The sequence below is a fragment of the Microcaecilia unicolor genome, chromosome 4 (assembly GCF_901765095.1).
Source record: "Microcaecilia unicolor chromosome 4, aMicUni1.1, whole genome shotgun sequence".
NCBI classification, from domain to species: domain Eukaryota; kingdom Metazoa; phylum Chordata; class Amphibia; order Gymnophiona; family Siphonopidae; genus Microcaecilia; species Microcaecilia unicolor.
In genome coordinates this window covers 326568387-326581521 of record NC_044034.1, presented here as the reverse complement: position 1 = coordinate 326581521, position 13135 = coordinate 326568387, and positions in this window count along the sequence as shown.

Below are 13135 nucleotides of genomic sequence, written 5' to 3'. Positions count from 1 at the left end.
CCTGACATGCCAGAACATCAACCGGGCACCCTAGGGGGCACTACAGTGGACTTCACAAATTGCTCCCAGGTGCATAGCTCCCTTACCTTAGGTGCTGAGCCCCCCAACCCCCCACCCCCCACCAAAACCCACTCCCCACAACTGTACACCACTACCATAACCCTAAGGGGTGAAGGGGGGCACCTACATGTGGGTACAGTGGGTTTCGGATGGGTTTTGGAGGGCTCACATTTACCAGCACAAGTGTAACAGGTAGGGGGGGATGGCCTGTGTCCTCCTGGCTGAAGTGTACTGCGCCCACTAAAACTGCTCCAGGGACCTGCATACTGCTGTCATGGAGCTGGGTATGACATTTGAGGTTGGGAAAAAAATTTTTTAAGTTTTTTTTTTAGGGTGGGAGAGGGTTGGTGACCACTGGGGGAGTAAGGGGAGGTCATCCCCGATTCTCTCCGGTGGTCATCTGGTCAGTTCAGGCACCTTTTTAAGGCTTGGTCGCAAGAAAATATGGACTAAGTAAAGTCAGCCAAGTGCTCGTCAGGGACGCCCTTCTTTTTTCCATTATCGGCCAAGGATGCCCATGTGTTAAGCACGCCCCAGTCCTGCCTTCGCTATGGTGCCAAAACGCCCATGGGAACTTTGGTCGTCCCCACGACGGAAAGCAGTTGAGGAAGCCCAAAATCGGTTTTCGATTATGCCGATTTGGGCGACCCTGAGAGAAGGACGCCCAGCTCTCGATTTGTGTTGGAAGATGGGCGCCCTTCTCTTTCGAAAATAAGCCTGATAGTGTCTCCTATGTAGGTAGCACTAAGGGATCTGCATTATCTGCCATGGTAAGAGTTAACACGTGGTAAGTTACTATATGTTAATGTAGAAGGATGCCAAAACATGCTTTCTGTGCAGTAACAAATTAACTATTGCAATGTGTTATACGTAGGCTGCACTGTTTTAGTAACAAAGAGATTACAGATGGTGCAAAATATGGCAGCAAAATTTATCTTTTCTAAGTCTAAATATGAGAGTTACCCCACTGTATGTCGTATTGCATTGGTCCCGTTGGAGGCAAGAGGGATTTTTAAACTTTATCTGATTTTGTATGGAAATTTACCTGAATATTTAAATCAATTAATATTATTACCTAAAATTAGGAATAGGAGACTAGCTGGCAATTCTTTGGATCTGTCATTTCCTTTCCACAAAGGTACTAGATTCAGGTCATTACATGTATTGACTTTACCATATTTATCTGCAAAATGTTGGAATGATTTACCAATTCAGATAAGGACCACTACTCATTAAGGGGTGTTCTGCAAACTTTTAAAAGGGTATTTTTTTTTTTTGTATCCCATGCTTTCCCACTCATGGCAGGCTCAATGTAGCTTACATGGGGCAATGGAGGGTTAAGTGACTTGCCCAGACTTAGAAGGAGCTACCTGTGCAGGGAATTGAACTCAGTTCCTCAGGACCAAAGTCCACCACCCTAACCACTAAGCCACTCCTCCACTCCACAAAGGTACTAGATTCAGGTCATTACAGGCCATTATTAAAAAGATATGTTTTAGGGGATGTATAACAATCAATGAGTGTTTGCACTTTATTTAGTAGGTAATATCTAAGTTCTCTTCTTTTTGTCTCAGTTTTACTATGTATTTCTGATGGATGTAGTTCATTTCTTGATGTAAGTCGCATTAAACTCTATATGAGGATATTGAAGACTAATAAGAAATAAGTGTTTATTTTACAAACTGCCCTAGTGATTCCTGTGCTGCAAATGAGAGGAAGCCTATAGGAATTGAATGGGCTTCCTCTCATTTACCGCATAAGAATCGCTAGCGCAGCTCTGTAAAAGAGGCCCAAAGTAAAGTAAAGTACAGTAACAGGTATCAAAGTGCAGTTGGCCAGGAATGGGAAAAACGAGACGGAAACTCTAATTAGAGAAGGCAGTATTTATTTGAAGACCCAACATGGCCTGTGTTTTGGCAGAATGCTCGCATCAAGGGAAAGGGGATGAGACTTGATATACCGCCTTTCTGTGGTTACAATCAAAGCAGTTTACATATTATATACAAGTACTCATTTTGTACCTGGGGCAATGGAGGGTTAAGCAACTTGCCCAGAGTCACAAGGAGCTGCTGTGGGAATTGAATTCAGGTTCTCAACCTGCTGCACCAACCACTAGGCCACTCCTGTGCCAAACACTGGCAAATGAAATTTGGAAAGCCAAAATAAAATCCCAAAGCTGCTGTACCGGTACTGTCATTCTAAAAACAAAAGGCCAAGGAGGAGGAGAAGGACAAGGCAGGTACTAAGGTCTTTCCCTTAGAAAGGAGAGTGAAGAATCACAGGGTTTAAGGCAATGGGCACAAACTGCCAGTAGAAGAAAGGACTGGATTCATAAAGGAGAATCTACTACTACTACTACTTAACATTTCTAGAGTGCTACTAGGCTTACGCAGCGCTGTACAATTTAACAAAGAAGGACGGTCCCTGCTCAGAGGAGCTTACAATCTAAATAAATCAGTAGAGGAGAGAAAAACTCCCAGAGAATGGGAGAGGAGCAGAGCCAAGGAGTATGAGAGTCCAACTGAAAGATCCACTTTGAAAGGAGGTATAACACAAATGCTAGGTGGATCCTGCTAGCCTTAAACCGGAGGGTTTGTGAGTAAATAGGGGACTGTACAGAGTACAGTGCCTGGAAGGGTGAAGGCCCTAGGGACTTGTTTGTGGTATGGAGTGATTACACTGAAGACAGAGAGAAGAAGGTGAGGTGAGCTGGGTCTATTACTTGGGAGATCTGAGGAAAAAAAGACAACACCGAATCGATAATGACTCCGAGATATCTGAATGAAGGAACTGGTGTAATCTGCCTGTCAAATAGAATAGGGTTAACGGAAGATGGAGCTGCAGATCCAGTAATCCAGCATGCCACTGTCTTTTCTGGGTTTAGGATAAGGCTACTGAATGCAGGCAATGTTGGAGGGGTAATAAATCAATATTATGCACAATATTATAGAACATTATTTGCATATGAATATGTCTTGTTGATTATTGTTGCATCATGCCTTTCTTTTTGTTCAGCGTGCAGGGGAAGGGAATTAGAGCCTTGTGAGATTTAAGCCCTAGGCATCAACATACTGTTTTGTACCTGCCTCAGGGGTCACCCTCAGCCCCACATATTGGAGGATCAGCTACTTTTACATCAAGGCCAAGTCCCTCCTATACTCCTTCCACATAATTCTCTCTATATATGATATATATGCTGGCCAATATTCAGTCCATGGGAGGCAGACTGGCTAAGTGCTGCAATTGACACTGAGCCTGGATATTCAATGCCAGTCTGTTTCCAGTGACCGGCATTGAATATCCATTTTTTTGAGGGGAGGGGGGGGGAGCTGGCTTAAACTTAACCGGCCAAGTTAATATTCAGCACTGGCTGGTTATGTTTAGAGCAGCCAAAGATAGGACTGCTATTTAAGCAGTCCAATTTGGCTGCTAAGCGTAGCCGATGAAGTACTGACTATTCATGGCTAGCCGGTTATATCATGCTAATATTCAGTGGAGATAACCAGATATTTTGTGTTTAATATTAGCGCTTAGCTGGTTAAGTGTTATTTAACCAGCCAGGAGCCATTCCTAGACGGTTAAATAACGCTGAATATTGGCTGGATGATGCCTAAAATTGCACGCCCAAATTTAGGTGTGTGCCCAAGTTGCATGCACATTTTAATTGAGTAACGAGCCAATAACTAGCAATAATTGGGTGCTAACAACCAATTATTGCTTTAATTGGCTCCAATTAGGATTTGTTTATGCATCTTACTAAGTGCTATTTTATAAAGATCCTCATGCAAATCTTTTAGGGTGCAACTGAAAAGGTGGCATGGCTATAAGAGGGGCATGGGTTGGTCAGGGCATTCACTAAAGATTCGCGCAGTACAATAGCATTCAGGGGATCCACAGTTGGTGTAAATCCTCATGCCCAAAGTTGGGAGCAGATCCTGGCACTACGCATTATTCTATAAATGGCATTCATTAGAAAAAGAATGGTATAAAACATAAAACTTAAAAGGGTTGCATATGTGTTTGCATGTCAGGTGGTGCTTAGATGGCAACTCTGGCTGAATCAGCTAAGAACGGCGCTGGACTGGCTTGTAGAGTCTGAGTCCCGCATATAGTGATCCGGTTTAGGATTGGCTGGAGAGAGCTTCCATGGAAACTTCAGTAATTTGGAACGTGAGGACATTGCCAGGCAGATTTTTACAGTCTGTGTCCCACAAATGACAAGTTGGATTTGGATAGGCTGGAGTGGTCTTTGATGGCAACTCCAGTAGTTGGAACATAAGGACAGGGCCGAGTGGACTTCTATGGTCTATGTCCCAGAAACACCAAAGACAGACCATGATCAAGTACATATCATCACGTTCATTGTTGATTTAATCTTGAATTGATAATGAATGTGACTGGATGGACTGTTCAGGTCTTTATCTGCCGTCACTTACTATGTTACTCATGCAACTCGGAGCATCATTTGTAGAATAGCACTCCATGCAGATTATCTCCATGTCCACATTTGGACACCATTTACTGAATCTGGTCCTATGTAGTTAGCATGAGAATTATTGCGAGCTGTGCGGCCACTGCAGTAACGGTTAGTGCAACAACACGCACTAACTTGTGCATTAACGGGGCAAATCTATAAACTAGGCACTAACATTTTATGCAGACGTTATTTATTTATTTATTTATAGTACATTTCTACCCCACATTTTCCCATGCACGCAGGCACAATGTGGCTAACATAGGAGAAGTAAAAATGACAATACAATAAGAGAAAATGGTAAGAGACAAGAATTAGGCAAGAAAGGGGAAGGGGGCATAACAGATGCAGGGGTAAGTAAGTGGGACTATTGATCAGTAAGAGTGTGGGGGGAGTAGACAAGTCCAAATAGGTGGGTTTTCAGCAGCCTCTTGAACAGATGGTGATCATTTTGCAGTTTTAAGCATTTCGGCATGTAAATGTTTAAAATACCATCATATAAACATGTATATGCAAACTTACACGAGTAAATCCCAGTATGCGGCATAAGAGCTATTCTGCAAATACCACTTATCTATTTGCAAGGGAGGGGTAGGGAATAGGTGGGGCTCCCATTTATGTTCATAACTTGCAGAATATGCAGGTAAATACCACCCTTAGGCACTCACACGTGGCTGGTATGTGCTTGTGCCTACATGTTAGACACCTTAAAGCCTGATTATGGTATCGAAAAGCCAAATTGTCCCTGACCTGTTATAAAATTGTCCCCAAAGTGTTTAACACAATTTAGTTAAATGGCCCTTTAGTTCAAAGGGAACATGTTCCCTAGTAGCTAGAGTGCCAGGCTTGACAACCAGGGCTTGAAATCCCACTGCTGCTCCTTGTGATTTTGTACAAGTCACAACCCTCCATTGCCTCAGGTATAAAAATTTGATTGTGAACCCTCCAGGAACAGGGAAGTACCTAGTGTACCTGAATGTAAATCACCTTGAGCTACTACTGGCAAAGATGTGAAGAAACCTACAACTAACTAAATAAATCCCCCCCCCCCCCCCCCCCCCATTGGAGGGAAAACTTTCTAAGAGTAGCAGATACTAGTACAACATATTTCTATTCGTTGGCTAAGTGGTTTAACTAAATCAGTGAGAAGAAAAATGCTCTTCACACACTGTAAGATGCAGAATACTCTTCAGAACTAGACTTAGCTGAGAAAGAAGTTCAATTGGTATAATAACAGTAACAGACTTTAATTTACTGGCTGTATCACCCAGTGATTCCCAGCAGACTCACACACAATCTTCCCAGCTGTCGATGCTAGTCTCCTCTTCAGCAGCATTCATACGCTGCATGGACATTACCAGTAATTGGAAATGATTTTTCCTTCCTGCACACAGGTAGAGCTCCTTCCTGGCTCACTTAAGTATCTCACCAGGGCGGACAAGGTCTCTGTGGACCTGGATGATCATAATTAGTTTAGTGGCTAGTGCATCCCTTGCAGACAGATGGATGCCTCTGAGAATCAAATAGCCTCTCTGTGAGATTTAAAAGTATTTGGCATGTCCCTGCTTGCTGTCTTCTACTAGGATCACTTGCCCAGCATTTTAAGTTAGCTTTGAGTTCCAGGCTGCTTCTCTTCAGCTATTCTGGCTGGAATTTCTCCCCCCCCCTTTTTTTTTTTAAATCTCTAGGTTGCTGACTGGTGACAATGACTTCAAAAACTTCCTTGTGTATTCTTGCTCAGGATACAGGACAAACAGCCATCAACCAAAAGCTGTAATAACATAGTAAATGATGACAGATAAAGACCTGTACGGTCCACACAGTCTGCCCAACGAGATAAAATCATAGCATAAGGTATGATGTGATACTATATATGTACACTTGATCTCGATTTCTTCTTTCAAGTTTCAGGGCACAGACCATAGAGGTCTGCCTGGCATTGGCCTTGTTCTCCAGCTACTAAAGTTGTCCTCAGATTCCCACTCCAGCTCATCCAAATCTGTCCAGCCACGATTAGGGCACAGACCATAGAAGTCTGTCTGGCACTGGCCTATCTGTCCAGCCACGATCAGGGCATAGACTGTAGAAGCCTGCCTATCAATGGCCTTCTTCTCCCGGTACTGAAGCTGAACCTGTCCAGCCATGATCAAGGCACAGATGTAGAAGTCTGCCCAGCACTGACTTTGCTGCCCAATTACTGGTGTTGCCTTCTAATTACCGCTAAACTTGTTTGGTTCCATACCTTCTATACAGGACTCCTTTGTGTTTATCCTAAGCATTTTTGAATTCTGATAGTGTTTTCATCTCCACCTCCTCCCGCGCGAGGGCATTCCAGGTATCTGCCACCCACTCCATGAAAAAGTAGTTCCTCACATTATTCCTGAGTTGGCCCCCTTGCAACCTCACTTCATGTCCTCTAGTTCTACCACCTTCCTTTCTCTGGAAAAGGTTTGTTTGTAGATTAATACCTTTCAAATATTTAAATGTCTACATCATATTTATTATTTATTAGGATTTATTTACCACCTTTATGAAGGAATTCACTCAAGGCGGTGTACAGTAAAAATAGATCAAACATGAGCAATAGGCAATTACAGCATTAAAAATATTCAAATAACAATATAAAGTATGGCGTGGAGGGGCATTTTCGAAAGGGACGTCCATGTTTTGATTTGGACGTCCTCGCAAAACTTCCAGATCTAGGGGTAGGGAAACCTGTATTTTCGACAAAAGATGGACGTCCATCTTTTGTTTCGAAAATACCGTCGGGGATGTCAAAATCCTTAAATTTGGTCGTCCCTAGATTTGGTCATTTCTGATTTTCGGCGATAATAGAAGCCAAGGACGTCCATCTCAGAAATGACCAAGTGCAAGCCATTTGGTCATGGGAGGAGCCAGCATTTGTAGTGCACTGGTCCCCCTGACATGCCAGGACACCAACCGGGCACCCTACAGTGGACATCATAAATTGCTCCCAGGTGCATAGCTCCCTTATCTTGTGTGCTGAGCCCCCCAACCCCCCCCCCCAAAAAAACCCACTACCCACAACTGTACACCTCTACCATAGCCCTTAAGGGTGAAGGGGGGCATCTAGATGTGGGTACAGTGGGTTTGTGGTGGGTTTTGGAGGGCTCGCTGTTTCTTCCACAAACGTAACAGGTAGGGGGGTATGGGCCTGGGTCCACCTGCCTGAAGTGCACTGCACCCACTAAAACTGCTCCAGGGACCTGCATACTGCTCTCATGGACCTGAATATGACATCTGAGGCTGGCATAGAGGCTGGCAATCAATATTTTGAAAGATATTTTTTGAGGGTGGGAGGGGGTTAGTGACCACTGGGGACTAAGGGGAGGTCATCCCCGATTCTCTCCGGTGGTCATCTGGTCATTTCGGGCACCTTTATGTGCCATGGTCGTAAGAAAAACACGACCAGATAAAGTTGTCCAAGTGTTCATCAGGGACTTCCTTGTTTTGATTATGGGTCAAGGACATCCAAGTGTTAGACACGCCCAAGTCCCACCTTCGCTACACCTCCGACATGCTCCCTTGAACTTTGGCCATCCCTGCGATGGAGTGCAGTTGGGGACGTCCAAAATCGGCTTTCGATTAAACCGATTTGGACAACCCTGGGAGAAGTACGTCCATCTTCCAATTTATGTCAAAAGATGGGCGTCTTTCTCTTTCAAAAATGATCCCGATAGTATACTACTTACAATGTCAACACAATGTGTAATAGAACATTTTAATTGATAGTGAAGGGTAAAGCAAAGATGGAACATATAGATAGATACGAGAGTAAGAAGAGTTAGAAAGTAAGGTGACTGATTTAAAGAAAGTTGTACATGAGGTCAGAGAGAGGGTTAAATTTATTTATTTATTTGTTTGTTTGTTTGTTTGTTGCATTTGTATCCCACATTTTCCCACCTCTTTGCAGGCTCAAACTGGCTTACAATACATCATGAATAGTGGAATATAAATGGGCGAGTTGTGCATATTCACAGTGGTTGATCTTTGTGGTACGCTTTATTAAAGAGATGGGTCTTCAGTAGTATGCAGAAGTTTGTTCTTTCGTAGATCGATTTCAAGCTGCGCGGCAATGCGTTCCATAATTGTGTGCTCAGGTAGGTAAAGTTTGACGCATGCATTAGTTTGTATTTCATACCTTTGCAGTTGGGGAAGTGCAAATCAAGGAATGTGCGGGATGATCTTTTGGCATTCCTAGGTGGTAGGTCTATCAGGTCTGACATGTAAGCTGGTGCGTCACCATGGATAATTTTGTGAACTAGTGAGCATATTTTGAACGTGATGCGTTCCTTAAGTGGGAGCCAGTGTAAATATTATCTCAGCTAGGTTAGGAGTGGATAAACATGTCCTGCTGCAGTATGTGCAGCCCGAGTCACTCCTTGTGTGTGTGTGTGTGTGTGAGACTAACAAGTTAGTTACTTCTTCCATTAAAGGCCTGGTTGAAGAACCAAGCTTTCACCTGCTTCCTGAAGTAGAGATAGTTTTGCGTTAAGCAAAGAATTTCAGGCACTGCATTCCAGAGTGTGGGGGCTACTCCAGAGAAGGCTCGGTTGTGGGTTACACATTGTGTAATGTCTTTTGGAGAGGGTATGGTTAGTGGTAGTCCTTGAGAGGACCTTAGTGTCCTTGGAGGTGTGTAGAGGATCATCCTAGTTTTCAGATACTCAGGGCCATTTACTTTCAGGGCCTTGAATATCAGACATAAAGTTTTAAATTTAGCCCTGCATTGTACTGGTAGCCAATGAAGTTTTTGCAAAAATGGTGTGATGTGGTCACGTCGCTTGCAACCTTTTATGACTCTTGCTGCTGTATTCTGAATCAACTGGAGCTGGTGCAAGCCCTTTGTAGTTAGACCATTGTATAGTACATTGCAGTAATCCAGTCTTGATGTTATCATGGCATGCACAACTGGGATAAGATTTACCTTCTCGATGTAAGGAGAGAGGCAGTGTAGCTGTCGCAAATAGTAGAAACAGATCTTGAAGGTTACTTGAATTTGGGGAATCAGAGTAAGCGTTGAATCTAACTGTATTCCAAGATTTTGATGTCAGGTATGTATCCACTTCTGTTAGGGACCCAGAGAAGCTTGGTTTTACTTGGGTTCATGCAATGTTTGCTGTATTTAGCCCATTCTTGATGTTAGGTAATCAGTTTATTCAAGGCTGTAGGTAAGTCAGGTTCAAAGGGTATGAGTAGCTGCACATCATCCTCATAGATGTAGAACTGAGTATCCATTGAACAAATCAGCTCAGGTAGTGGCTTGAGGTAGATATTGAACATAATAGGTGACAGTATTGATCCTTGTGGTACTCCACAGGTCAGTGTCCATGGTGGTAATGAGTTGCTGCCAAACATTATGGATTGTTGCCTGTCTGATAGATAGGATCTGAAGTAGGCAAGTACTGTTCCATTGATACCTGTTTCTGTCAGTTGTGCTAGCATGATATCATGATCCACAATGTCAAAAGCTGCTGAGAAATCTAGCAGTACTAACATCAAGGTGAATCCCTTGTTTTGGTTTCTGTAAACCATCTAGTAGGGATACGAGGACCGTTTCTGTTCCATAACCGGTTCTGAATCCAGATTGACATGGATCTAGGCAGTTTCTCTCTTCTAGCCAATCATTAAGTTGAACACAGACTGTTTGCTCTATGAGTTTCCCTAGAAATGGGATGTTGGATACTGGCCGGTAACTTTCAAGTTTGTCCTGGTCAAGGTTGTTTTTCTTTAGCAAAGGGTGAACCACTACCCTTTTTAATGCTGTTGGTAGTTGCCCATTAGAAAGAGAGGTGTTCACTTTCCTCCAGGGTATACATGTTCAGGTAGTCAAGTCTCTCCTCATACATCTTGTGACGCAGACCCCATACCATTTTTGTCGCTTTTCTTTGAACTGCTTCAAGTCTTTTTACGTCATTAGCAAGATATGGCCTCCAAAACTGAACACAATACTCCAAGTGGGGCCTCACTGGTGACTTGTACAGGGGCATCAACACCTCCTTTATGCTGCTGGTTATACCTCTCTCTATGCAGCCTAGCATTCTTCTGGCTGTGGCCACCGCCTTGTCTATTGTATTCTGTTCTGCATCTTATATTCCACCTTTAACAAAATTTCAAAGCAGTTCACGACAAGAATAATACCCCATTCAGATATGATATACAATTACATTTAAGTAATCCATTCACTGAAGAAGTACTACAATGAAACCAGATAAGATTTTAGTATTTTACAGAAAAAAAACTATAATCAGGTATTATTCGCATGAACACTGGCAGACTATTCTAAAGCCTAGGGCCCTTTAGAACAAAAGAGTGTTTTCCCAGACAGTTTTCAATCTCATCTTCATAGATGGAATATCTAGAGTATGATTTTTTGAACTCCTCAAATAATCTCTTAACCCCAGAAATGATATTAAATTTCCTACCATAACAGAATTCCTACCATAAATACACTTATAAATTTGTCAAATAATCTTAAATTGAATGTGAGATTCCAACGTAAATCGCACAACAAAGGGCTAACTTCACTAAATTTTCTTAAACCAAAAATCAATCGGGCAGCTGTATTTTGAAGAAGTTGAAGCCTTCGAATCTGGTTTTGTGTTTACACCACAGTATAGTGAGTTACAAGTAATGGGAGTAATGTAGTTTGTGCAATTGCTCGAAATCTTGTAGGACTTAAAGTATTTCGAATCGCTCAAACTTTTCTCAAATGAAAAAATTATTTCTTTACTAAAGCATTAATCTGATGTTAAGTCTAGAATCCAGAATTATTCCAAGAACTCTTGATTTAGAATCAATCTTTAAACATATACCTGAAGAAAGATTTCTTATTTCTGATGAAACTTTCTGATAATCTCCAAACCAAACAAGTTTAGTTTTTTGTGTGTTAAGTTTAAGATCATTTGCAAATGCCCATTCCTCCACTATCTTTATATATTGTTTTAGCAATAGAAAAGTACTTTCTAAAGATTCTTGACTGGACATAAAATAAATAATTCAGCATATGATAATGAAAATATATTTTAAAGATTGCAAATAACTTCCCAAATGACTCATATAAACATTGAAATGCTGTGGTGACAATGGAGACCCCTGAGGGACACAGCCTGACTTCCAACAGCCTGACTTCCAACTGCCTGATTTCCAACTAGCAGATGTTTTTCCATTTTTCAAAACACTATAATGTCTTATACTCAAAAAAAGGTGAAAACCACTCAAGAACTACTCCTCCAATGCCCATTTCACTCAGTCTAAAACACAATAAATCATGATCGACAGCATCAAATGCTGCTGATACATCAAATTGTAAAAAAATAACCTCACTACATATAGCTAAATAGCGTTTTATCTCAGTTGTAAGTACTATAAGCATGGTTTCAGTACTATGCATAGAACAAAATCCATGCTGAGATGAGTGCAAATATGTAGATTCTTCCAAAAAAGATGAAAATTGAAAATTTACTACAAATTCTAGCCATGGAATACTAGCAACCGGCCTAAAATTTTCTACTTGAGTAAGATCCCAATCCCAATTTTTTAGGTATAGGAGTTAATACAATTGAAGCTATTTCACTAGGATAAATACCTTCCTTCAAAAAATTATTAACAAAAGCAGTAAGCCAAAGCAGAATTACTGGGGGAGTTGATGTTAAATAAAAAGATGGACAAATATCAAGATGACTATCATTCCTAGCAACTCTACCAATAATTTTCTCAATCATTTCAGAAGACACAACAGAAAATTCTTTCCAACTTCTACCTGCTGGTATTCCCTTCACATCATTAACTTTATGACCAGTAAATTCCTGGACAACATTGTTGTCATTATCATTGTTTCATCACCTTGAGATCCTCAGACACCATCACCTCAAGGTCCCTCTCTTAAGCTGTGCTTATCAATCACTCCCCGCCTATCTGGTGCATCTCCTTTGGATTTTTGCATCCCAAATGAATCACTCTGAACTTCTTTGCATTAAATTTTAACTGACAGATCTTTGACCATTCTTCTAATTTTTGGAGATCTCTTCTCATGGTTTCTACTCCCTCTGGGGTAATCACTCTATTGGCTATTTTCATGTGATCTGCAGAAAAGCAAACATTTTTCCTTCTGACCCTTCAGCAATGTCTCTTACAAATATATTAAACAAAAGTGGTGCCAGTACCAACCCCTGAGACCCTTCACTACTCACCTTTCTTTCCTCTGAGCAGATCCCATTTACCACCACTCTCCATCGCCTGTCAGTCAACCAGTTTCCAATCCAGTTCACCATTTTGGGTTCCGAGTTCAGCCCTCTCAGCTTATTCATGAGTCTTCTGTGTGGAACTGTATCCAAGGCTTGGTTGAAATCCAAGTAGATTACATTTAGCGCATGTCCTTTATCCAGTCAAAGAAATCAATCAAATTTGTTTGGCAGGATTTTCATTTGGTAAAAGCCATGTTGCCTTGGACCCTGCAATTCGTTGGATTCTGAAAAGTTAACTATCTTTTCCTTCAGCAGCGAATCCATTATTTTTCCTACCACCGACGTGAGGCTTACCGGCCTGTAGTTTCCTACTTCTTCTCTGTCCCCGTTTTGT